This window comes from Mesoplodon bidens (assembly GCF_964165515.1).
Source record: "Mesoplodon bidens genome assembly, chromosome: 17".
In the NCBI taxonomy this organism is placed as follows: domain Eukaryota; kingdom Metazoa; phylum Chordata; class Mammalia; order Artiodactyla; family Ziphiidae; genus Mesoplodon; species Mesoplodon bidens.
In genome coordinates, this window is record NC_138174.1 from 11,156,522 (window position 1) to 11,177,998 (window position 21,477).

At 36.4% G+C, this 21,477-nt stretch overlaps 1 protein-coding gene across 4 annotated transcripts in view; it reads left to right on the forward strand.

Moving 5' to 3' along the window:
- NBEA (neurobeachin) overlaps positions 1-21,477 on the forward strand; it is a 613,622-nt gene that overhangs the window by 45,982 nt on the left and 546,163 nt on the right. The window lies entirely within an intron of this gene.

Genomic DNA, 21,477 nt, shown 5'->3' on the forward strand with positions numbered 1-21,477 from the left:
TTGGAGAGCTTGCTAGGTGTTTGGGACGTCAGCTGTAGGTTTTCTTTGCCCCTGACCTTCTGGCAAGGGGACTGTAGTTAACTCAGGAAACCAATGCTGAATCCCATTTCCTGAACTAGTTATAAACCCAGTGAGGATTAGGAGATAAATGTTTACCTCCCTCCGCCGCTCCAGAATATCTGAATTAGAGCACAAAGCACACTCCAGAATATCTGAATTAGAGCACAAAGCAGAAAGACATTCTTAATCTTACCTGCTAGTGGGACCTGAGTCCTTACTACTCTGCTAGGTTTGACCAGATTTAGCTCCGAGCCTGAGCTTTTGTTACCTGTACTGCTGAAGTTTGGAAAAGCAGGGATTCAACCATAGATAAGTTAAGTGTCTTGCCCAAGATCACATTATTAATTTGAGATGATGTTAGAACTGGCATCTGGATCTTATGTTCACTTCTAATATAGTGCTTTTGGCTGTATAACACTGTCTTGAATGTTAAAATGAAGTGCAGCCTCATAGTTACTTCACGAAGTGTGATTATTGCTGGAAGACCTAAAAAATAACTTGCTACTTAGGGAAACATTCTCGAGTAGTTAGATGAATCTTGACATTATATAAATATAAAATTACATAAGAATTAAAAATAGGTATGGTTTTCATTATTTATTTTACTATGGTTTTCATCCCAGGTAATTAACTTGCCACACTGTATTGAACTTTTAGCAATATTAGAGTTCAATAAATGTTTGTGGAATGAATGCTGATACCTGAAATGATAGTCAGAAGAGTTGGGCCTTTAAAAAAAATTATGTATTTATATAATCTTGATCATGATGGGATCTATACTAAAGTGAAAATTAACTTGGTTTTAGAAGAGATCTGTAGTAGACTTCTTCTGCTGTTGCTTTTTTGAGTTGTCATAGCAATAATTATTGAAACATAAAAGTGAGAACCAACTGTTGTCTTTATTTTATAAATAAGGAAATATACTCAAGAGGTTATGTGAATGGAATATAGGGGCATGTTGGAAAATCATGCTTTTGGACATGATTTGTGTATTTAACAGATTTGATTTTAGGAAAAGTCACTGTTAAGTGTGTGTGTGTGTGTGTGTTTGTGTATTTTCTGATGATAATGGTAAATATTCTCATTGCAGATCATTTTGAAAATATATGTGAAGAAGAAATTAAAAATTACCAGTAATCTCATTGCTCCATAGTAATCACTGTCAACACTTTGGTATTTATTAATGCCATTATTTATGTTCTGTATTCAAAGAGGCCTGGAAGCACGACCACTGGACTGCAAATCAGGAAACCTGGATGTTCTACCTGTCTATTCCTATAGCTGTTGATTCCCATTGTAGGAGTTTCATGATATCAACTTTTTTTTTAATCATGAAGGATTCCTTTTCTTACCTTCCCTCTGTCCCATTTCTAATAAATTATTTTTATTAAATAAATATTACTTCGCTTTCCAGTGAGGTAAATAGTGTAACAGCACTGCATTTATCTATACCCAGTGAAGAACAGAGAAAGATGATGTTTAGGTTAGGTCATACAGTTTTAATTCTGGGGAATATGGTATGTTAGATTTTTTGAAGTATCAAAAGTAGGTTGAGCATTGCCCATTTGACTCTATAAAGGCCTGTGGTCTCCATGAAGGGAGCAGCTGGAGTAGATAGTCTGTAATCGAATACTTTTCAGGTTTAAAATGCTGATACTGATTCCATTGCACATTGGTGTATGAACTCATTCTTATTATTATTCCCCAAATGGTAATTATTTTGCTTTCTAGACCAATAAGCTAATATACCAAAAACTCTTGTCTGTGCGTATAGTTATTTTAATATATTTGTGCTGTATAATGTAAATAATTTATGAGTTACAGACATGATATCCCTCAAACTTATCATTATTTTGCCTAATAATCTGTTTTATGAAAAACTAAAGTTATTCTTTGTAATATTTTTACCAACCTTCTCCCAACCAAATATTAATAAAACTGTTATCAAAAAATCTTTTTACCTTTTAAGGTTCTCACTTTTGAGGCTGAGTACTATAAAGCCGTTATTCAAAGTTGCATTCATTGCTCTAATTTCTGGCAGCATATCCACCTATTGTACTGTCAGATGCTTGTATGTTGTACTGACAGTGGCAGGTACTGACAGAAGGGTTTTCTAGGATCCTGCGAGTTTATATTTTCCTCCTTAGTGCCAATTCCAACTGACCTTATTATAATGAAACCAATGAGATACATCATGGTACCTTTTTTGTTTTTTTTGTTTTTTTGCGGTACGTGGGCCTCTCACCGCTGCGGCCTCTCCCGCCGCGGAGCACAGGCCCCGGACGCGCAGGCTCAGTGGCCATGGCCCACGGGCCCAGCCGCTCCGTGGCATGTGGGACCCTCCCGGACCGGGGCACGAACCCGCGTCCCCTGCATCGGCAGGCGGACTCCCAACCACTGCGCCACCAGGGAAGCCCCATGGTACCTTTTTCAGAGCGCCATTTGCCTTACTTTTACTCCTTTTTTTGTAGACACACTCCAGCTTCATGCTTATCAGATATTTTTCAATGTAGATTTGATGAAGTCATGTAACTTAAAAAAGCACATCTCTTACCTTACTGTAGAATTAGAGCCATATTGTAAATACTTACTCTAACAAAAAACAAAACTCTAATAAAATTTAGTCCTGTATTTATTCTTCAATAATTTCTTTATAAGACTAACATGTTAAAATGTTGTTTGATCATTGAGAGTTATTTCATCCATTTTTGAGTGTTTCCTCCATGGCTCAGAGATGACAAAGCTATATGTAAAGTGGGTATACAAACTAAGTTTGCTATTTTAGTAATTTTAATTAATATTTTGATAATAAAGTAATATTCTAATTAATAGGTTTATTACTTTCATTTTTGTTAAGTGTAACACTTTAAAATGTGAGTATAGATTTGTGAGTACATTCAATAATTGAAATGATTTGTATTCACTTTGACTGAAATGCTATTTTGCTGGTAGCACTACATACCTTGAGATTAATTCTAAGGCATGTTCTCACCTCTTCCAGTTCTGTGTGTCATTCTCCTATGGGCACTGCCCAAGATACAAACCTCTGTGAACAAGTTTCCTCTCCTGTAAACTTGGCGGAGTGCAGTGGTTCAGCATTTGGTCACCATTTATTGAGTGCTTACTTGCCAGGCACTATTATGAGTCAAAGCAATTAAACACATGGTTTTTACTCAGGTCACATTAATCTAGTTGTAGACAGATTATAAAACAATAATAATTACTGATTGATAAATGCTTTCATAAAGATAAGCACAAGGTATATGTGCTTAGGAAATGACACTAAATGGGGGATGTGGGTTAGAAAATGCTCTCCTTTAAGAAACAACTCCTGAGCTGAATCCTGTCAGCCTGATCAAGTGGATTAAAAAGGACCGTTTTTAAGCATGTGCAGAGACTTAGAGATGTGAGAAAACATGGCCTTTTCTTCCTTCGCCCTGTTTCTCCATCACTGGCTCCTTTTCCATAAAAAAGTTTCTTTGTATTCCCACCCTTTTCCTCCAGTATTCTTTTACTTCACCTGAAATCTAAGTGCTTTTTCATTCTTTCAAGTCCAGTGTACCTCCAGATGAGCAAAGAACTTGGCATTCTCTAGATATTTTGCTTCCAGATCACCTTCTTTTTCATCACCTTCTTTCAACAATTCCTTCTCACCTGGAAATCGGTGCTATACCTGCTTTATCACAGTTGCTCCTGTACTTATTGCCATTATCTGTTAACCTATAGGATATCCCTCAAGGACTTTTGTCTCCTGGCTCACCATTTTCCTTTGTAACCTATCTTTTTCCTAAGCATCATGGATAAATTCACCTCACAGGTAAATGTCTCCCGCGGAGCAGGCCTCCATTCCTGTTCCAACAACTTGTATTTTTGTGCTACTTTAACAGCCAGCATATATGGCCAGAAATCGGACTTTGGAATCACCAGAATGGTTGTTTTAAAAATCTTAATGTTATAATTACTTATTCTGATATCAACATACCTTTTCATGTTCCATTCCCAATAACCTGGATTTTGCCTTCATTGAGACATTTGGTGTCTTAAATTTCTTTTCTTCATTCTTCTTTCTACCACATTCAGAGCTGATTGAATACTGTTCCAGTTAGGCACATATGTGAGAATCTTTGGCTTATTTGAACTTGCCACTCTTATTTTTTTGATAATCCCATAAAACATATATATGTATGGTCTCTATACTAGCTATGAGTGTGCCTGGTAGTGCTGGGCAGGGGGAGGGGTGGGGTGGAATCACATATCTTGATTGGGTTATTAGAAATGCATGTTCTTCAATCTTATCTGCCATCTTAATGTCTCTCAATAATTTTTAAATGTTTTTTAATTTTGGTTGTGTGTGCCCTCAGACTTTTTCTAATGTATAAAAAGACTTGTGATCAGATGTGCTGCTATAAAATAAATTTGGATATTATGCATTTGGTAATTATATTCTGTTCCTCATCCAGTCCCCATTCTCAATAATAAAATAATACCCATGAACCCACCCTCCAACTTGTGATCTAGAATAATACCAGTATCATTGAAGTTCCCTGTGTGTTACTTCCCAATCCTATTTTTATCATCTTCCTTGGAGTGATTTTGTGAATATTATATTTATCATTCTGTGCCTCTTTACATGGTTTTAAAAAAATGTGTACCTCAGCCATTTGTTATTTAGTTATGATTTTTTAAAAATATACTTTATAAAAATGGAAGCCAAATATAGTGAATTTTTCTTATTTTTAAAAAATTCTCTATCATCGGCTTGAATTCATTCATTTGACCATTTTCCTTAAACCTCACAATGAAACTATGAGATAGATACTATTATTATCCACACTTTACAGATGTGGAAACTGAGCACGGATGTATGTTTAAGTAATTTGCCTAAGATTATACATCCAGTAAGTGTCAGTGTCTAGATTTTAACCCAGGCAATCTATCTCGATTTCCAAACTCTTAAACATTATACAGTGCTCACATTCACTAGTAATCAGGGCAATGCAAATTGAACTGTGATGCCCGCCATCCATGGATATGTCTGTACCTGTTTTCGTTTTGCCTCTCTCTCTATTTACATATATCTAAAATACCAACAGATTATCTACAGAGGACTGAGAATCAGATGGACAGGACAGCACATTTCTTGTCAGCAACATTGGGATTCCAGAAGACAGTACTCCAGAACTCACTGATAAAAGGGGTAGGGGAAATAACTTTGAATCTAGAAATGTTTTATCCAGACAAATTAACATTTTATAATAGGATAGAAATAAAGACAATTTCCAGCATACAGGGACTTAGAAACTACCCTGTCTGTTGATCATTGCTGAAAGACTTAATGATGTACTCTAGCATGAGACGCAGTGAACCAAGATAAAATAGTGGGATGTAATGATGCACGAAGAAAGCAATAAAACATGTTGTTAAGCCTAAATGTAATTGAAAAAATATTACATGGGGGTTGGAAGAAGAAGTGTAGAGGAGAACAAAATAGTAATCTATGGTTCTGGTCCTGTTTGAGGAAAGGTTAGATATACTTGCTAACACTAGATTTGGCTAGGAAAAAATTACTACTACTACTACTACTGCTACTACCACCTACAATTCACTAACCATTTAGTATGTATTAGATACTTTAATCATTTTACAGGTATTATAAGAGGATATATATGTATACACGCATACACACACATATATATATCTTGAATGTGAGCACGTACTTGTGAAGGTGTGTAAGCAAGCCCTTCATGCCTTTATTTCCTCTGTTTTATACAACCAGTGTGTTTTTTTTTTTACATCTTTATTGGAGTATAATTGCTTTACAATGGTGTGTTAAAGTTTCTGCTTTATAACAAAGTGAATCAGTTATACATATACATATGTTCCCATATCTCTTCCTTCTTGTGTCTCCCTCCCTCCCACCCTCCCTATCCCACCCCTCTAGGTGGTCACAAAACACCGAGCTGATCTCCCTGTGCTATGCGACTGCTTCCCACTAGCTATCTATTTTACGTTTGGCAGTGTATATATATGTCCATGCCACTCTCTCGCTTTGTCACAGCTTACCCTTCCCCCTCCCTGTATCCTCAAGTGCATTCTCTAGTAGGTCTGTGTCTTTATTCCTGTCTTACCCCTAGGTTCTTCATGGTATTTTTTTTCTTAGATTCCATATATATGTGTTAGCATACGGTATTTGTCTTTCTCTTTCTGACTTACTTCACTCTGTATGACAGACTCTAGGTCCATCCACCTCATTACAAATAGCTCAATTTCGTTTCTTTTTATGGCTGAGTAACATTCCATTGTATATATGTGCCACATCTTCTTTATCCATTCATCCGATGATGGACACTTAGGTTGTTTCCATCTCCGGGCTATTGTAAATAGGGCTGCAATGAACATTGTGGTATATGACTCTTTTTGAATTATGGTTTTCTCAGGGTATATGCCCAGTAGTGGGATTGCTGGGTCATATGGTAGTTCTATTTGTAGTTTTTTAAGGAACCTCCATACTGTTCTCCATAGTGGTTGTACCAATTCATATTCCCACCAGCAGTGCAAGAGTGTTCCCTTTTCTCCACACCCTCTCCAGCATTAACTGTTTGTAGATTTTTTGATGATGGCCATTCTGACCGGTGTGAGATGATATCTCATTGTAGTTTTGATTTGCATTTCTCTAATGATTAATGATGTTGAGCATTCTTTCATGTGTGTGTTGGCAGTCTGTATATCTTCTTTGGGGAAATGTCTATTTAGGTCTTCTGCCCATTTTTGGATTGGGTTGTTTGTTTTTTTGTTATTGAGCTGCATGAGCTGCTTGTAAATTTTGGAGATTAATCTTTTGTCAGTTGCTTCATTTGCAAATAAAGGAGGCAGGAATGTACAGTGGAGAAAGGACAGCCTCTTCAATAAGTGGTGCTGGGAAAAATGGACAGGTACATGTAAAAAGTATGAGATTAGACCACTCCCTAACACCATACACAAAAATAATCTCAAAATGGATTAAAGACCTAAATGTAAGGCCAGAAACTATCAAACTCTTAGAGGAAAACATAGGCAGAACACTCTATGACATAAATCACAGCAAGATCCTTTTTGACCCACCTCCTAGAGAAATGGAAATAAAAACAAAAATAAACAAATGGGACCTAATGAAACTTCAAAGCTTTTGCACAGCAAAGGAAACCATAAACAAGACCAAAAGACAACCCTCAGAATGGGAGAAAATACAACCAGTGTTATAACTGCGCATTCAATTCTCCATCAAACTGTCACTCTGAGGAGGATATCGCTCTGCTCATTGTTGGACACTAGGGCTGTAGAGTTTATTCTTTTTTTTTCTTTCTTTTTTTTAGCGGTACGCGGGCCTCCCACCGCTGCGGCCTCTCCCGTTGCGGAGCACAGGCTCCGGACGCGCAGGCTCAGCGGCCATGGCTCACGGGCCCAGCCGCTCCGCGGCATGTGGGATCCTCCCAGACCGGGGCACGAACCCACGTCCCCTGCATCGGCAGGCGGACTCCCAACCACTGCACCACCAGGGAAGCCCTGTAGAGTTTATTCTTTAGTCTGAAGAAATGACTGTAAGCTGTACAAATTGGTGCAGCTCTGATTCTTTTTTAGCACTCTATTTGCATTTAACACAGGTTAAGCAAAGCCCAATCCGGAGTCAGTGTCTATTCCTGTCAAGACCCATTGGCAGCTCCCAGGGCTATTAGCATCAGTCTGATTTGCCAGCTATGATCAACACCTTCCCACTAGGGAATGTGCTACATAACCACCTGCAGTCTCTGTCCCTCTTGTTGGCCAGTAGAACAGATCTTCCTGGCATTTTGTGCCTCAGAGGGGGCAAGAGGAACATGTCTAGATTCATTCCATCTCTGCATTGCTGCAGTGCCCCCATGTCTACTCATTTCATGGGCCCAGCTGAAAAATTTGAGTGAGTACACAGGGATATCTGTCGATTCCAATCACCTTATGAATCTGGAAGAGAGTTCTTCTGATGGGCATCAGCATGTGCTACTGTAATGCACCCCTCAGATTCCCATAATGATTTCTGTAGGGCCATGCCCCGTATGGGCATCCGTCGAATAGGCCAGGTTTCCATTGCCCTCCTCCCTAACCATAGGGCCAGGCCATTGGCTTCTACTGCCCATGAGTCAGTAAAAACACAAACATAGGGGCTTTTTACTACTGTTCATTTTTTCCACCACTGCTAGGAAAACAGTATGCAATTCAGCACACCAGGCTGATCTCTTCTTTGGTCACAGTGGTGGCTTTATGATCAGAGTGGTGGCTGTCCAAACAGTATGTTGTCTGTTCACCTTGGAACTGCCAAGCAGCTCTTCGTTTGTCAGTTAAGAGCTGTTTATAGGGCACTGCCTAACTGACAGTGGAATCCAGCAGCTCCTCATACAGTTCAGGGGTCAATCCTAAGGGAAAAGAAGCCCCCTGCTCCTGAGAATCTCCTCCTTGCATTCCCCAGGCAGCATGGTTTTGTATATACCATATCCATTTTATTATGTTACTCTCCCAGGCATGGCCTTCCCCATTAGAGTGTTTCTGTGACATCATCCTAGACATTACCGTTATTTCAGGTTTCCAGATCATTTTATGTTCTTCAGTCATAGGGGTAGCTTCAATTACTTATGTCCAATAGCAAGGTAGTAAATGCCCTTCAGTTGGAAATTCTCCAGTCTGAAGTCCCAGTAGTCATTGCTGGGAGGTACATTGCTTAGGTACAGTCATTGCTGCCCTAAGCCCCAGTTTGTTGCACATACTGATGTCACACACAGAACTTGCCCCTTCCAGCACTCTGGCTTCTATTCCACACTGCATGGGCTCAGGCAGTCTTATTAGTTCCCATTTAGCATGTCCAATTAATACTGCTTGAAGGCCGGATTTACATGCGTATTTTACAATTCTAGGTAGGGGAAGTGTTTCCCAGTCAGATACAATGTCCATCCCCATAATACAATCAGGTAAAAAGGAGGAGCCATTTCACATAAAGCTTGTTCAAACATAACCAATTCTCCTACAAACCTTTACCTTAATTCCATCAACTCATATTCATAACTGTAGCTTCTGATAGGACTTCATTCTTTGGTTTTGGTTTTACAACACTAGGTAGGGGAAAGTGTTCCCACCCAGACATAACTTGTATTTCCATAAACATTCAGGTGAAGTTGATACAACTTCTTTACATAATACCTGCTTAAACATTCCAACGTTCATATCCCGTCATGCCATGCATTACATTTTTACATACTCTGAATCTAATTGTAGCCCAAGTAAGGACTTCATCCATGCGTTTTGGTAACCACAATTCATGAGACTTGTATAAAAAGCTTATGGAAACTTTTCTATCACTTATCAGTTTACCCACTCTTGTGCAAAAGTCTTTGGTTTTCATTCAGGGATTGAGCCAAGGGACCCTGTCCTTTTGTCAGTCTTTATTTTGTTTAATCTGCATAACCACTGTCCCAAGGTATTGCACATCAGGGTTCTCATTGTAATCTCTGCCTTCCGACTTTAATTTTTTTTTCCAAACTGGAGTAAATGGGGTGGATTTGTTTAGGGCCCTTTAATGTTGGGGGACCAGCAGGGGTCTCTATCTCACCCAGCCTTTGGTAATGCTGTATTAAAACCTCATTTTTAACCTCATCAGTGTTTGTTTTATTTATCCTCTTTCTTTACAACCTCCAAAAGATTTCCATCCTACTGAGATGTCCTGTGATTCTTCCTTTTTTATTTCTTCTTTGTTTCACCCCTATCAATATTTGCTTTATTCACCTTATTTCTTAATAACCACTTAAAAATTTCCATTTATTGGGAAGAGTCCTTAGACTGTCCCCCGGGGCCTCTTCTCATTCTCTTATTAACCTAATGTTTTTATTAGCATCTGATCACTATTTTGATCACTAATACATCAATTTTTTTCTATCATCTTTGTGTTTTCTATTGTTGAAATAAATTTGTAGGCCCAAGATGGAGCAGCTTCTGCCCAGTGTGCCACATCAGCAAACCAAACTTCAGCATTCCTGTAAATGCTCCCCTTGACCACAAACGCAGTATATCCAGTCGGTTGAACTCCAAATACCAAGCCAACTCTGGGAATGAGGGGGCTTCAATAAACAAGGGTAGAGAAATAGGCTAATGGCTGAAGAGTGAAGTAGAGTCAATGTTGTTTTTTTTTTTTTTGAAGAAAAAACGCTTTTAGTGCATTTGCATGCTGATGGGAATAACCCAGTAGAAGGTATGCTATGGTGATGCAGGGACATAGATGGTTGGGAACAATTCACAGAAAAGTGAAATTCAAAGAGCTTATATACCCTTTTCAACAAAGGAAAGAGGGCTTGGACTCTGAGGGACGATACTTTGTGGGGAAGTGACTAGGAAATATGTGGGAGAACAAATGGAAGATAAGGGTTATTTTAGTAAAGTTTGGTGTGTGCAGACTCATCTTGGGGCCAGCTCTCCATCTTCAGTGACAAGGGTTGCTCTTCTCACCCTAGCACCGGAGTGGTGGGATATTTATACCACTTTGACAGTGGTAAATTTATACCCTGCTTTCAGGTAGATAATGGGAAAGCAGAGGACTCTTCCTATATCTGTTGATTCTTAATTGCCTTCAGTTTTAAATAACCCTTATGCCCATGTGGCATATTTTGGGGTGGCATATACTGATCCCCTTCAGTAGGAATAAATGATTGACTACCATACACTGAAACTACATGAATTATTGCTCTTTTTGCTGTGATTTAATTTTCAGACAGTAAAAACAACTGTTTGAATTCTGTGTAAACAAATATATTACATTAGTTGATGTAAATATGACAAAAAAATGCAAACTTTATTTCAAGTAAAAATTGTTTTGATATTGACTTCTGTATATAGTTTAAGCTGTAGCTCAAGGAAAACTGAAGTAATTACCTACCCATAGTTGGGAACTCCTACATGAACTAGATACTGCTCTTAATATTCCTTAGGATTTCTAAGAAATATTTATGGAAGCTGAGTTTAGGTATATATCTTCATTTTAAGGATTATACATTTTAGGCTACATGATGTTTTACTTAGGCTTAATCCTTCACAATTATGGTATTGTATTTATAAGGGAAATTACTAATTTTTATGCCTGTGTATGAAATGTGTATTTGTGTTTTCTTTGTGATAATTTACTGTCTCTAAAAGTTTTTGGTGATTTTGTTTTTTAAATAATATTGCAATTATATTTTTAAATAATATTAATCACTTGTCATTTAGATCTGTTGATCAGCACATGGTACCAATGAAGTTAAAGTCATGAGTGTTGTTCCCATGTAAACCAGTAAGTTTTCCTCATTTTTTTCTTGGTGCCAGTCTCATCCTGGAAAAATAATGAAATTAACATTAATTGGGTGCCTATTCTAAGCTGGTCACTGTTGGGTACTTAAGTGGAATAGCTTCTTTAATCATCTAATGTCCCTGTGAGATAGGTGGTGTTATACTGAGAAGTTACTTGCGAAACCATGAATTTAGTAAGTGGCAGAGTCAGGATTTGTTCCCAAGTTGGCCCAACTCCAAGGGTTTGTATCATGATCAATTGTGGGTCAGTAAAAACCACTTTTTACCTAGCACTTAAAAATAAAACAGCGATTATTTAGCCTTGTGTTAGTGAATTGTTCCTTTTCTTCTTGGTTAAGTGTCATCCTTAATCAGTATCTCCTTGGACTCTATCACTTCCTTTAATTAGCTTTTATTTTATGTTCTGATTAGGAATTTGATAAATTTCCGTGTTATGGGAAGAAGAGAAATTGTATAAGGAAGGGACTGCTTAGGATATTATGGAGTGGAACTAGAGGTACAAAGTTGAATGTCATTAGGTTTGCTCCTGATTCTGTACCTAAGGGATAGGTTATTTTCATGGAAGAATTGGCAGGAATTCTTTGATCAAACAGGCCAAAGGACTATAAAGTTGAAAACTCTAAAAATGTAAATATTATTTTAAACCTCATTTTAAATATGCAATCTCACAAAACTATATTAAATACTTGTTTAATAGATATATAATAGTTTCAAATATTACAGTGTGTCCTGTATAGGTGCTGCTCATGGATTGGTCATTAAGACAAATGTGGGTCCTATCTTCAGTGAGCTTATAGTCTAGTGTTTATATATAACTCCTGATACCAAAAGTTATTATAGTTCCCCCCCCCACTTATTTTTTCCTCTGATTATAAAAATAAATGATTCTCGTTTTAGAAAATTTATAGAATCAAAAAATATGTAAAGATAAAAAGAAAAGATTTTATAAGCCCCACAACTCATAGATACACTTTCAGAAACATTTTAATTTAGTTCCTTTTTTCTTTATGTAAATTTATTAGCACAGATGGAACATATGTCTCATGAGAAAAAAAGTTTACTTATTTGCTGTATCTCATTTTTAATTTTCAGAGTCTTTTCTCTTTTTGTCTGAGGATTGTGTATATTATTCTTTTTTCTTCTGTGAATCACATTATGGCTTTATTTACCAAATCTATAATTTTTCTGTTTTCTAACCCATGAAATTCTGCTTTAACATAATTTTTTTCCTCATAATTTACTCAGACTTGCTTTTTAAAAAATTTTCCCAACCTCTTGAGTTAAATGTTTGATTCATTTATTTTTTGTTTTTGTTGCTTCCTAATGAAAGCCTTTTAAAGGAGAAATTTCTTCTCATTAGGATATAAACAGTCCTTTGGGAAGTCACATTCCTGTCCTGGTGTGTACTGCCATAAACCTTTTTATCTCATGCAGCTTCTCTGAATTGTAGGAATCAAAGGTTAATGTTTTATTGTTCTAGTCACATATGTTTTTATTTCTCTCAAACAGAAGTTCTGAATCAGTGAATCATCTCTTTACCTCATCAGGCAGTCTTTGCAATTTATTCAGTGCCTTACCTGCAGTCTTTTGAAAATGATTTTACCCCCTTTGAATCTTTAGATTCTAAATTCTGTCCTTGCTGTATGATAGACACCACAGCTGTTGCATACATCAGTTATCTTCTCAATAGAGGTTGTAATACACTGTATCCTAGAACCAGAAGATTTTAGAGATTGTATAATTTTGGCCTAGGTGAAAACTGAGGCTCAGAGGAGAAATACCCTGAGGTACCTAGAATACTAAATGAATGTACTTCTGCCCATAGGTTTTAGCAGAGCTTTGATTTAAGAGCAGGGATCTAGGACTTCCCTGGTGGCGCAGTGGTTAAGAATCCGCCTGCCAATGCAGGGGACATGGGTTTGATCTCTGGTCCAGGAATATCCCACATGCCTCTGAGCAACTAAACCCGTGTGTCACAACTACTGAGCCAGCGCTCTAGAGCCTGAGAGCCACAGCTGCTGAAGCCCACGTGCCTAGAGCCCATGCTCCGTAACAAGAGAAACCACCGCAACGAGAAGCCCACGCACCGCAACGAAGAGTGGCCCCCGCTTGCCACAACTAGAGAAAGCCCACGCTCAGCAATGAAGACCCAGTGCAGCCAAAAAAAAAAAAAAAGTAGGGATCTAGCTCTTTTCCATTTTACCAGTTTGGGCCTGATCATTATTTCTGTGAGAAGGATTTCAAATACTAAATTCAGATAACTCAGGTAATTTAGATATTCAAATATTAAATAAATAAAAATTCATTCAGTAAAAAGGTGTAGAGAAACTGTTTATTATGATCTAAGTGCTGTTGTAGAAAGATGAATTTGGCGGTGGTATTTAGTGGTAACTTGAGGTAGGAAGATGCTGTGAGGAGGCAACAAAGCAATGTTGAAACTGCTTGGTGTGGGAGCTAGGAAAAATGAAGGAGGTCTGAGTCTGAGATATGAGTAAGGAAGAAATACTAGGGCTTGACATGAAAGCAGAAGAGTCACCGGTAATGTGAAGGCATCAAGTGTTTATGACTGAGCCAAGAGAGGAATTAATTTATTTTAGGGAGATAGTTTTTAGTTTTTAAATTCATGATGTGTTGCAGAATGGATGATAGTCTTTTTCCAAGAAGTTGAAGTTTTGAGGGGTGTGTTTCATGTTATATATATATGCAATCTGTTGTAGCTGAAAGTCAACTCTTAGGTTTAGTTAAAACTTTGTTTTTCTTGCATTGTTTTAATTTTCCGTACATTATATAGATTCTGTGCCGTTTCCATGGGAAGGAAATTGTAAATGTGCTTTCCAGTTTTGGTAGTTATGAATAGAGCTGCTATGAACATCTGTGCGCAGATTTTTGTGGACAAAATGTGTGTGGACATACGTTTTTTCTCCTTTGAGTATTATATACTAAGGAGCACAGTTGCTGGATTGTATGGCAAAAGTATGTTTAATTTTGTAAGAAACCACCAAACTGTCTTCCAAAGTGGCTGTACCATTTTCATTCCCACCAGCAAACAATGAGAGTTTCTGTTGCTCCATATCCTCAGCAGCACTTGATGTTATCAGTGTTCTAGATTTTGGCCATTCTAATAGATGTGTAGTGGTATCTCATTCTTGCTTTAATTTGCATTTCTCTAGTGACGTAGGATGTGGAGCATCTTCTTATATCCTTCTTTGCCATGTGTATATCTTCTTCAGTAAGGTGTCTGTTAAGATCTTTAGTATTTGTTTCCTTTTCATGTTCAGTGTTTACTCTAGAGTATACAATATGCATTAACTTACTCTCTACCTTCAAATAATATACTACTTCAAGTATAGGTTAAGAATCTTTTAGAAGTATACTTATATTTCTCCTTTCTTGTCCTCTGTGATCTTGCTGTCATTGATTTTACTTTCATAGTGTTATAAATCCCTTAATGCATTGTTCTTTTTGCTTTAGATAGTTATCTTTTAAAGAATTTTCAAAATGAGATAAAACAGTCTTTTGCATTTAACAACAGTCTTGATTTTGGCACTCTTCAATTTTTTTGTGTCATTTCAAATTTCCAGCTGGTATCATTTTCCTTCTGCTGGAAGAACTTACTTTAACATTCCTTATGGTAAAAGTCTGCGGGCAGCAAATTCTCTCAGCTTTCATTTGTCTACAGAAGTCTCTACTTTGTTTTTATTTATGAAATAGATTAGAGTTTTCATTGTTAGTCTAGGAGTTAGAATTTAAAAGCATATAGTGGTTTGGCAATTAACACATTTAGTTTTCCTTCAAATGTCAATTGGCTCCTAGTAGCCAGGTGGATTTGTCATATATGTTTGGTATAGTCATATAAAGCAATTATAAAGATGGTTATACTTGCTTTTGATAAAGTGCAAGTTGTTTAAAATATATTTTAAAGAAGGCACTTATTGTATGATAGTTATTCCCTTTGTTTCCTCCTCCCTTCCCTAGAGTTTTTATGGATGGTATTTACAGCAGCATTTGTTATACTCTTGGGTATAGTTATTCCTATACCACAGAAAGATTGTCAATGTAAGTTACTTGTAGAGAGGACTTGTGTGAAAGAAATAGGAAAAAACCCAGTAATTTTCTATTTTTCTTGCCTTGGTTTGTTGGCTGGGTTTAGGATCATTAACTTTTATTATGTTCATGTCCAAATTATAAAGTTTTCCTGTTATTTACTGAACACTTATCTAAAAGTCATTTATTACATATGCTAATGTTTAACATCAGATTTTGAAGGTTAGATGACTGGTGGCAGTACATATTTATGTCTTGTGGGTGATCTCTCTGGTAATGATATACTTCTTAATTCTTTATGATATTGACAAGACAAATTCTGATGCTGACACTAGCTTAGGGACCTTGGGCAGGTTACTTAACTTATGCTAACCTCAATTTCCTTGTTTGAGATACTCATCTCCCAGAGTTATGAGAATTAAATGAGGCTATATGCATAAATTATGCAACATATAATTAATGTTCACAAAATGGTGGTTCTTAATTATCATGTTTTCACTTTTTTGTTTCTTTGTAAAATTACACACAGTTACAGCTTTATATTGAAGATCTGTTCTTTAGAAATTAATAATTCAAGAGCTTTATAATTAGATTGTATCTGCTTCTATAAGTAATTTGATCGGCCAACAGTAGAAGACATCTGTGAACTAATAGAAAGCAAAACATAAGCTGGAAGACAGAATAGAGGAAGGAGATAAGATAAAAGCAGTTATCAAATTTTGAACACAAAATTAATTTTTTCTTTTGATGGGCCATTCTTTCTTGTTTCTTTGTGTGTCTCATAATTTTTTGTTGAAATTTGGACATTCTGAATATTGTAATGTGGAAACTCTGGAAATTCTGTTCTTTTCCCTACTCTTGAGTTTGTAGTTGCTATTGTGTGTTGTTATCGCTGTTTGCTTAGTAGCTTTTCTAAATTATATTCTGTATTCTGTAAAAGATCTGTATTCTCTGCCACTTTTGGCCATTGAAGGCTTTGTTCTGTTAGTTTGATGGGCAACAGATGTTTTGACAGAGTTACCTTAAATGCCTGGAGCCAAGGAAGGGAAAAAAAGGCAAAGAAAATGCTCTTCCCCATCTTTTGCTCTGTGCTGGAGACTTCTTCAGTGTTTGGTCAGGCTGTTTACATCTCTGCTTTAGCTTTTACTTCCTACTTGTGTAGAGCCTAAAGGTCAGCTACAAATGAAAGCTTAGGGACTTTGTAGACCTTTTCTGAGTGTGTGACCTGCCCTGGGCATACATGTGGCTTTCTGGATTACCCAGTATACATGAAAGCTTTTGAAAGACCTTATACCCACGTTTATCTCCTTTCCCCACGTCTTCCTTCCCAGGCTTCCAGGTCTGTCTGTTGCTTGCCCCAAGTGTTGGCTTGCCCCAGGTGCTGCAGCTAATACATGTGCCTTTAAATGCTTTCAGCAACAGTGTTCTAGCTCTAGGGACCTTCTGAGTTGAGTGAAGCAAAGAAAATTCTTTGTGTCTATCCTTGAAGGAGCTGCCAGTCAGGTTCAGACCTACAACTACAATTCTTTGAGAATAAGGTCCCTATTGCTTCCTTTGGAACTAGCAACCCTCACCACCAGTGCAGGCTGGCGTCCTCATGACTGTTGCTAATCTGAGGGATTGAAGGTGGGACGAGATCCACAAAACAGTAGCTTCTTCCTCACCAAGTCTTCCCTTGGTTGTTGTACATTTTTGACTTGATTCCAGAAATCTTCAGAAGTTTATTCTGCCAGTTTTTGCTAGATCTAATGAGGGAGGACATAGCTGCCCACTCTGGTGTTTTTTGGTGACATCACTCCCATTCTTTTTCAGAGGAAGATATTGTAATTGATTTCACTTGAAAATAGTTAGAAACTGGAAGTGGAAATACATTTAAGCCTGATTTTAACAACTAAAAATTGTGTGTAGTGTACTTAGTCCCTTACTTAGACAATAACATGTCTCCCGAATTTTACCTGTGAAACCTTACATATTTTTTAAGTGGTAATAGAAGAAAAAAAATAATGCAACCAAGGGGTATAAACAAGAATGAGGAAACATTTTCTTTGGCTTTGTGGTCATCTCTGGAACTTTAAAAAAGTTATATGGCATTCAGAGCAATTCATTGCTAAAAGAGAAAAGTAGAGTATGGTAGAAAGTCTTTGGCTTACAACCTGATGATGGACCATGAATTTGTGAAGCCCTCCTGCCAGCCTACTTACCTCCCTTCTGTCCTCTCATCCTGCCGTCTTCCCATTCCGTGTTAAATATTGAATAATTTGCACGGGTTTGCCAGTGTGCTAGTGATGTAGATATGGTTGATAGTTAGAAATGGTCCTTACCCTTACCTTACTGTAAAGTGGGGGCTGGAAAGAAATCTGTAAACATCTAGGGTATCCTGAAATGATTGCTGTGATGTGGATGGGCTGTAATGTGAGTTCAGAGAAAGGCAGTGTTAATAGTTACTAGGAAGACTTTCTGGATTAAGTGGTAATCTAAACTGATATTTGGATGTTTAATGGAAGTTAAAGTTAGGGGTTGGGAGAGAACCCTATTTCGTGCATAAGGAGTAACATTATAAAGAGTTTTAGATGAAGTGAGAGATGGCATTGTGGAAATGTTTTTTATGACAGTAGCTAGGGAATGGAAGGGAGAGGAAGCTGAATGTGGGGTGTTAAACTGGGGCTTTATAAGCAATGTTATCTCGTTTAGAGTTTATCCACAGATTTGCAAAGATTTGCAAAGAAATCCAACTGATTAATAATTATCCAGTTTGATTTAGTCTAATGTACACTGAATTATTTCATATGATCCTAACTAATAATCTAAGATTTCAAAATAAAGATATTTAAAACTCTGTACTTAAAAAATAAAAGATACTTAAATTGCTAGTAATTACAAACCTTAGTACTTTCAGAAGATAATACATTTCCAGGCCAGCATTTTATATTCTAAATTTTTATACAGTAATTTTTATGCTTCTATGTAAATAAAACTTAGTTCATTAAAAAGGCTCACCTATATTTATTTTATTCACTTATGACAGATTCTTGAGTAGGAAGGGCCATTGTGGACCGCTTTTCTTGAATGCCAATACCTTTTAGAATTTTAAGGAGAAGGCCTGGAGGAAAAGAAAACCCTTAACTGTGCAAATAGAGTGTCATATTGACACATTCAGATTTACAGGAAGTCTCAATTGATTTATAAATCTCATTTGTACTATGGTAACAGTGATTTTAGGTTTGTTTGGGTTTTTTTTGGTTTAGCTTTCTAGCCTGTCATGTCACTTTCTTTGCTTTTTGCTTTTTAAAATATTTTCCTGTGAGTTTCCTTTTTTAGTGTTTATTGCTAATTTTCCTGTAATTGAGCCTTCAAAGTCTTAGACATTCTTACTGAAATAATTTATTTAAACAACTTTAAATAAATTGGTTGTTTTTCTTTATTGTGATTTACTACCTCTTGATGTTTCATTTCTTACCCACGGAAATCATTTTGTCTTTCCTCATTATACCCATACACTGTTCTCAAAGCACTAATTTCTTCATAGAGCTACTATGACACGTCCCATCTCTATTTTTTAAGTTTACACTCTTGACTTCATAGCAAGTTGTTTCGGTACATTTTCTAGTCTAGAGTAGAATCCTGGCTCTGCCACTTACTCATGTGTGACTTTGGTTATGTTGCCTAACCTCATTTATCTTCAGTTTCCCTCTCTGAAGACAACTGTGCCTTTTCCTCATAGGGTTGTTAGGGAATTGTTTAAATAATAAAGACTGACTGTTTCTAGTTTTTCTTGTATGCTTTAGTTGATAAATATTGAACTGTTCATTACAAGTGAGGAATAAATATTTCCCTAATCTTGGAATAATAGTTCTGCAAGCAGTTAGCCTCCTTAATACTAATGTATTAAAAATTATAATAGGGGTTAGAAAGACCATCCAAAAACATAGGTCCACTCTGTTATAACATTTATAATAAATTTTTTTACAACTTCTGGCAGTGAAATCAGGGAGCCATAACTGTGCTCTTTTGTAATTAAATGATGTATAGAAAGGGGCATTGTTTTTTTAACTGTGAAAGATAGAGCCTTAGGCTTCACATAATAGCTTGATTGTTAGAATTACACATTATAATTGTTAATTCCTTTAAAAGCAGACTATTTTTTGTTACCACTGAGCCCATTTCTGTTATTTACACATTTGATAATGGTTCTTGGGTAGACCAGATTCTACTTAAGCATTTACAACTCATTAAGGAGATTAGTCTAAAAAATTCTTCAGTGTTCTCCCATTTTAGTGTATACTATTTCTTACAGAGATTTATGCTGAGTCTTATAGACTTAAACTTTGGTATCTACTTCTTTTAGTTCAGTCAGTAAGTTGTCATTGTTTTTCAAACCTGTTTATTTCTCTGTGGTTCACTTCTGGAGAACCTCTTCTAAGTTACTAATCATGGGTTTACAGGTTTCGTAGTAGTGACCCAAGTCAGTTGGATATATGAATATGAAAAAGTAATCAATTCTTGGTGAGACCATGGCACGGTGAAAATGATGCTTGAGTTGGTTTTGCTAGATCTACAAGTAATATCTAAGAGAGTACACGATCTACAATAATTTAGCTTTTCCTGGAAACATAAGGTTTACACTGGCTGTTTCATGGTACTTTATATGTATGTGATCAGATGACTACAATTTTTAGCTCAAAGTTGGGGTAAGAGAACTGGTAATAGCTAACGTTAACTCCTTAACTGAATGCTAACTATATGCCTGACTTTGTTACTAAGTGCTTATAACCCAATTACTTTATTTATTTAATCTTTACAACAACCCTATTAGGTAGGAACTTTTATTCCCATATTGTAGATGAAGTGACAGGCTTAGAGAAGTAGCGTCATTAAAGTGAGTGGTGCAGCTAAAATCAGAATCCAGGAAGTCTGAATTCAGAGCCAATCTCTTAACCATTCTCATAGCTATTTTTGTTAATAAACCAGAAATAGTAGGAGGAGTTGAAGTCGTTTCACACATAGAAGTAAAACCAACCTTTAACCAGAGAGAATATCTAGGTCAGTAAAAGGTTGGAAGTTAGCATAAGGGCTAGTTTCTTATAAAGTTGAATTTTGGAGCTGTTACAGAGAAAATATATATACAGAGTATAATATTGTACAATTTGAGAATATTTTGTTTTTAAATTCTTGAATTCTAGAAGACTTTTAAAATATTCGCTTCTTTGTCATTAGTTGCTGTGAGAATTAAGTTGCTTACTGTATGTAAAGCACTTAGAATAATACTAAATGGCATGTGAGGTTAGGTGGTGGTATTATTATTACCATTATTTTCAAGTTTATATTATACAGTGTGCTCATCCATCCATATTAATGAACACCTTTCATTGATGGAAAATTAATTTGACTTCTTGAATCTAATCTGTAGCCCCTGTCTGAACCTAATTTTATTTTCCTTCACTTCCTCTTTCTCAACTACTCACTATTTATGTCTTCTTTTATACTTTATGTAATTTATAAGCCAAATGTAACCTTTTTTGGAATAAAGTAGAACATATGTAAATACATATATAGATCTTTATTTCTAGAATTTAGCACTGTTAGTGCATGGACTTTTTCTTGTCCACAGATATATTTCTAGTTCTTAGAACAGCAAGTTCTAGTCTTTAATAAATAAAATATTTGTTGAATGAATGACTTCACATTTGTCACGCATTTTGTATATGGCTATTATTTTCTGCCTAAATTTTCCATTCTCTAGATCAAAAAGACATCCAGTTTGTTAATGTTCTTCCTTAAGAATGGTACTTATTACTGAATAAACTAATTCATGTGAGATTTGATCAATAGAGAATAGGAGTATCATTGTATCTTTTATTCCATGTGTATTTGTCTATTGCTGTAGTAAAGTAGCATTGGGGAGGAGGAGTACTACTTTTGACTCACTTGGCATAATGCCACAAGTCAAATTTGCTGCCATTAAATCAGCTTTCTTTCCCAGTTCACGTTTTTTTAAAAAAAATACTACTAGATATTAAGTATTTCTCTTGTAAA